Genomic DNA, 7,332 nt, shown 5'->3' on the forward strand with positions numbered 1-7,332 from the left:
AGTGGTGGTGGTGGTGATGGTGGTAGTAGTAGTGGTGGTGGTGATGGTGGTGGTAGTAGTACTGGTGGTGGTGGTGGTGGTGGTGGTAGTAGTAGAAGTAGTAGTAGTAGTAGTGATGGTGATGGTGGTGGTGGTGATGGTGGTGGTGGTAGTAGTAGTGGTGGTTGTAGTAATAGTAGTAGTAGTAGTAGTGGTGGTGGTGATGGTAGTGGTAGTAGTAGTAGTAGTAGTAGTAGCGGCGGCGGCGGGGGCAGCAGCAATAGTAGTAGTAGTAGTTCTTCTTCTTCTTCTTCTTCTTCTTCTTCTTCTTCTTCTTCTTCAGATCAGCTGTCCAACATTGTATATCATAGCAATTCGAACAGGTGAAAGAAAGCTGTTTATTTGTTTTTGGAAAAAGAAAAAAAAGAGAAAAAGAAAAAGAAAAAGAAAGAGAATCACGATAAAAGAAGGGAAAGAAAAGAAGAGAAAAGAAAAAGTAATGATGACGGTAGCAATAATAATAATAATAATAATCCTTTCTACTATAGGCATTGTAGTAGAAGTGAACCAGTGGGTTAAATCGACACCAATGCTCAACTGATAATCATTTCATCGATCCCCAAGGATGAAAGTCAATGTCGACTTTGGCCTAATTTGAACTCAGAACGTAAAGATTAAAGAAATGCCGCTAAGCATTTTTTTTCCGGTGTGCTAACAATTCTGTCTGTTCACTGCCTTAATAACAACAACGACGACGAACTTGATGATGATGATGATGATGATGCCCTGCTGCAGTACTACGTAGTGGCTCTCATGGTTTCTGATCTTAACTGATTGGAAGTGTTATCATGTACATTGTTTTGTCTTGGTATAAAAGATGGGCTACAACAAATATTCTGCCCAATACCACAGATTTGCTTGTCAGTTGTTTGAACATAACCAGTTGAGCATGTCCCTTGGTGGCTGACGATATGTGCATCTCTGATCACGAGCAGAAGTAGCGGGAGAACATCATAACTATGTGTTGAAAGGAATTTTGTGGGGTTTGGATAATTCACCATTGGAAACATGGGTGTTTCGTTCAACAACCTTAAACAACCCTTATTCAGGGATCTTTTGAGCGAGATGGGCTACTCGACCTGAAGTTATAGTCGCTCAGAAACAAGCCTTTAGAGCAAACCTGATAAAGGCAAAGATCAACAAAACCCAGTCAGATAGCAAATGTAAAATCTGCAGGAAAGGACACTAAAATATCAATCACCTTTTAAGTGAGTGATGTATACTAGCACAAAGAGAATGCAAGCGCAGACATGACTGTGTATGCAAAAGAGTGCATTGGGATGTTAGCCGAGTGTATGGCTTTAGAACAACAGAAAAGTGTTATGGACATGAACCAGAGGCTGTGATAGAAATGAGAATTACAAGATCCTGTGGGACGTCACCATAAAGACTAACCATACTATTGAGGCAAGGAGAACAGACATGATTATTGAGGACAAACATAAATCAAATGGTGTAATCTCACAGAAATTGCAATTTATAGTAGAGTCGTCGATGCCAAAGAAATTTTTAAAATTGAGAAATATCATGATTTAACCAGAGCTAAGACAGTGGAAGACCAAGTAGTAACTGGTGCACTTGTCACAACACCCAAAATGCTACCTAAAAGACTGAAGGAAATTAGAAATGAAATTCACATTGCCGACCTGCAGGAAAGTACCATCCTATATTCCGCAAGAATTCTATGAAAAGTTCTTGTGATTTTATGACACTTGTTGCCAAGCCTCAACATACAATACCTAAATTATCATGTACTAGCAAAATAATAATAATAATAATAATAATAATAATAATAATAATAATAATAATAATAATAATAGGCGTAGGAGTGGCTGTGTGGTAAGTAGTTTGCTTACGAATCACTTGGTTCCGGGTTCAGTCCCACTGCGTGGCACCATGGGCAAGTGTCTTCTACTATAGCCTCGGGCCGACCAAAGCCTTGTGAATGGATTTAGCAGACGGAAACTAAAATAAGCCTGTCGTATATATGTATATATATATATATGTGTGTGTGTGTGTGTATGTTTGTGTGTCTGTGTTTGTTCCCCCCTCCCCAACATCGCTTGACAACCGATGGTGGTGTGTTTACGTCACCGTAACTTAGCGGTTCGGCAAAAGAATCCGATAGAATAAGTACTAGGCTTACAGAGAATAAGTCCTGGGGTCGATTTGCTCGACTAAAGGCGGTGCTCCAGCATGGCCACAGTCAAATGACTAAAACAAGTAAAAGAGTAATAATAATAATAATAATAATAATAATAATAATAATAATAATCGGTACAAAAGAGATTGTTACAAAACAAAAGCACAGAGGAGTTTGGAGCATGTGCTCAGATTTACAAAAACAATCAGGTAACAGTAAAATTTTAAACAAAATTTTCCTATAGAGAAAAAACCTTTGAGTACTGTCCGTAGAAAGTCCTCAAAAAGCACCCTCCCTATTCAGTCCGCCAATCTAAAAGCGCATGTTTCACTTGAATCATGTTGACCACTCTCAACCACCTTTCAGCACATATTCTGGAAGTCAATACTTCCCTCTCTGTCCTCAGTTTCCTTTAAAACGAAACCTGAAATAGTTGATAAGGGCTGGCCCAAAGTGGAAAGTGTCTGCTTTCAGCCCTTTCAGTGTCATTCACTACACAGTCTCTTTCGCTATGTAATGACCTTCAAACAGATGAAAATGCCTGCCCTTCACAGCGAAATAAAAGTGACGGGGCGGTCTTCCCACTGAACTAAGCTGACAACCAGGTCTGTCTCACATGTGACAGAATCAGGTCGACATAAACCCACAAGTCATCTACGCTCAGGCACAAGACGGTTGCGATGTATTTTCTAAGCACATATATAAGATTTCAAATTGATTTTCATTTATTCTAGTTTTCTTTAGCGTTACTCTCTTTCTAAACCTTATTAATTCTACTCAAGTAGCCCTTTTTTAAGGCGAATCATCAATTGTTGTTGACGACTGCCCCTGTCCCCGCCCGTGTAAGTAGTTTGCTAATCTAGTTTGTATGCTTTTCATATCGAAAACGATGCGTTCAGCTTCCAGTAACTGGGGCCCGACCTTCGAAACTAATCTAGATAGACCTTACAGATGACAAATTTGTAGTCTGTGTAACTGACCATTTTAAATCTTGAGAGACCTACACTATCACTGGCTTTTGACCAACAGATGCTCTATCTAGATACAATCTTGATGATCTGAGCTGTTTGTCTATGTCTACATTGGTACATTCTGGAAATCCGGCTGGACAGTTGGAAAAGCCTGAGCAGGTTCTGAGACTTTCCCTGCTTCTTCTAAAGGTTGACTTCACACAGTCCAAGCGAGCATGCAGCAAGGCGATCTCAGGTTATGTGCAGAAAACCAAGGTAACACGTATGTGGTGACACAAATCATCTCAAGACATGTCGTGTGGCAAAGATGACAAGGAAGAAACCAAATGTCACAAAGTAATCAACAAGAAAAAAGGAAAAGAAACGCCGACAAAAAAGCTGTTATGCTCAAACAGACGGAATAACTACGTCCAAACAATGACACGCAAATACCAAATGAATCAAGTTCATCAACAACACCAATACTATCAACACCATCATTACCATCGCATACACCACCACCACAATGACTGCTACGTACACAACCAACATCACAAACACTAGTACAACTGAATTCGAACCAAAATCAACAACTACAAGTACAATAACACACGCAAAGAAACATAAGTTATACGACCATATATACAAATAAGAAAGAACTAATAAATCGCATAAGACAACAGCACACACGCGCGCGCGCACATTCATACTACGCTTCATGATTACATGTTACCAACAACTAATATACCAACACATTTACAAATTCTGAAAATAACCCAAGTAACTTACAGCCAACTTAAAACAAAATGTCTCAACGGAATAGGAAACTTCTAGGGAACAATGAAAAAAAAATAATATAAAAACTTAATAATGGAGACACGCATAAGCCTAAAGGTTGGAACACCAATCATTCCACTGCAATAAGTTATGTAGAATTTTCTTACTATCCTACGTCTGTATAACATTGCCTTAAAATAGGAAGGGTAAATACCGCCTGCTTATCACTTCAGATCATTAGGTATAGATGTGGTGGTCATCAGCGGGGCCAGAATTTCTAAGCCACCGACCTTCGCACACATTTTCGGTGGATACAGGTCTACTCATCTCCAAGTCAACCAGGATTAAAAGGCGAGCGTACTGCATTAATCCGGAAACGTTTGGATTTCACGATATCAACCGTCTTCTTGGATTCAGAAATTAAGTTGGCAGTACTCAATGTGGCCAGCAGCAAAGGCAATTCACTCAGACTAATAGTTGTCTCCGGTTCAGCAAGGGCCAAGCGACCATATTTCCTTAAGCGTCTAGGGTGTTTCTTGTGAACGTTCCATTTCTTAGTGCTAGTGGGAGAATGGAATGTTAACTTTTATGCACGATTGGACTGTGAATTTAGACATTTTAAGATGGGTTGCAAGTCTCACAAATGTGCTCAAACGTTTCCAACTTTCTGACTGGTATCGGCTGGATTTCTCGAATATGCCAATGTTGGTATGGATACACAGCATCTAGTTATCCTGATTGCATTTATATAGAGTATTCTATAGCGAGGGATGGCACAAGTCATCCATAGTTTAAAATCGTCTGGTACACAGATCACAAATTTGTGATCTGTACAGTTGATATAGATAGGGTTGGTAGGCAAGGAACTGGTTACTGGAAGCTGGACACGTTGCTTCCAATGGGCCAAACTTACAGAGACCAGGTTAGAGAACTAGCTAAGCGGACGTTGATGGGGGCAGTTGTCAAACACAAACGGTTAATTGACCTCAAAAAGTCGAATAAAACAGATTTGATAAGGTTTAATTAGAAAGTAATGATAGAAAAAACTAGAATTCGGGGAAACCTATGTAAGAATCTTAGAGAAGACACTTAGAATAATCATTGCAATTTGCTCGCGGTGAAATTGGTCCCTGATCAAGTCTTCAGCGCAATGCACGAAGGCTGTGCTCTCAGAGCTAAGGTGCATACTCTAAGACACGAGGAGACGAAAGCCATTTGATGGGCTCGAGTAGCAGAGTTGTAGCGTGGCAACAAATTCGCAATTCTATCTTTCGTGGACTATGATGGAAGAGGAAAAAAATTCTTTTCCATATTCTTAATCTCCGTATTTTCTCACGTAGATTAAAAAGAAAATTGAAAAAAGGTAAAAATTTGAAAATTTAGGTGAGAGGGAGAATTTGAAATTTTGCAAACATGTTTTTGTTTTTGCATATTCAGAAACTCTGTCATTGAAAGCATAGGAATCCGCTGAAAAGAAAAAAATCGATAAGATCGATTGTGGGGAGGGGGGGACTACACCCCAACATATGGGCAAGAGCCCAAATTTGCCCCCCCCCGCCGTCCTACTAGAACCTTCCCCGATGAATGAAAAACCTTCATGCCAAATTTGGTACAGATTGATCCAGCGGTTTGACCGTGCATAGAGGAGACACACAAACACACACACACACACAGAGTGAATTATATATATATATATATATATATATATATATATATATATGTGTGTGTGTGTGTGTGTGTGTGTGTGTATGTATGTATGATGCACACACACATACACATACTGAAATATGATTAGGATAAAAAAACTTGTACGTCCACAGTTCATTCCATTTTCTGTTATTCACACACACACACAGAGGCATATACACATGTATGTCTATATTATACTGGTAGGTAGGGTAAAATCCCAGCTGTTTCCTCTTGAAGCACATCTTATTCTATTACTGCAATCCGTTTGTGTTGATGGAAAGTATATATCAAAGTTGAAAATATTGCTTGCAGAGTTATTGTATAACAAAACAGGAAGTTGGAAAATCTTTTGGTATCATTTACTCCCCATTACTCGTGTTTCGCTTACTAATAGGAATTACAGAAGTTTGCATGTTAGATAAAAATGTAAGACATATCCTCTTAGAAATTGAATAGATGATTAAATAACATTATTTAATTTCTGTGTCTGAAGAGTTACTAATAGGAAATTACTTACATGATTATCTAACATGTAACACTCTGTAATTACTCTTTTACTCGTTTCAGTCATTTGACTGTGGCCATGCTGGAGTACCGCCTTTTAGACGAGCAAATCGACCCCAGGACTTATTCTTTGGAAGCCTAGTACTTATTCTATCGGACTCTTTTGCCGAACCGCTAAGTTACGGGAACGTAAACACACCACCATCGATTGTCAAGCGATGTTGGGGAGGGGGGAACAAACACAGACACACAAACATATACACACACACACACATACATATATATATATACATATATAAGACGGGCTTCTTTCAGTTTCCGTCTACCAGATCCACTCACAAGGCTTTGGTCGGCCCGAGGCTATAGTAGAAGACACTTGCCCAAGGTGCCACGCAGTGGAACTGAACCCGGAACCATGTGGTTGGTAAGTAAGCTACTTACCACACAGCCACTGTTTAATGAATGATTTAATTTTTCTGTCTGAAGAATTTCTATTTGGAAATTCCTTACATGTCTATCTAATATTTAAAACTCTGTAATTCCTATTATCAAATGAAACACGTGTAATTGTGAAAAAATGATACCAATAAATTTTACAATTTTCCGTTTTCCAGATGAAGCTATTGTTACTCAGGTACCCAACTATGAGTCCACTTCATTTTACAACAGACACAGCTCTAAGTTAACGATGTTCATCAGATGATCGGTTATTCCTTTGCCATCTTCTTATTATCATTCTGTACTCGACTAACGCTTCCTCCTGAAGCATGTGTATTTTGAGTTCTACCCCAGGTTATTAGTCACATGCAATGCCTAAGTGGAGCTTCCAGCTATATAGATGCTGTCCGGCACTTTCAATCACTATTGATGTCAACTGAATTTTTCCTTTTTGGTTTTATATTACGTCTAGCCACCATTATTATTTTGCGCGAGCGCGCATGCATACATACATACATACATACATACATGATGCCCGTCCACTCGTGACCGAGGAAGACCATTGCCGACCTTCAGGAACATTGTGCGCTCTAGGACTAACTTATATTTTGCATTTGCGGCTCCGTTGGTGGCTAATAAGCCCTGCTCTTGACAAGCATACACAACTGCAAACATTGCAGACCAAGCTTTCCCCATTCACTATAGGGGGTTCCTATAAGGTTGTTATCCACCCCTGATTGGAACTCTCCCGTATGACATGTACGCATGCTCAGTGACTTGCTTTAACTTCCG

Source organism: Octopus bimaculoides, chromosome 11 (assembly GCF_001194135.2).
Source record: "Octopus bimaculoides isolate UCB-OBI-ISO-001 chromosome 11, ASM119413v2, whole genome shotgun sequence".
In the NCBI taxonomy this organism is placed as follows: domain Eukaryota; kingdom Metazoa; phylum Mollusca; class Cephalopoda; order Octopoda; family Octopodidae; genus Octopus; species Octopus bimaculoides.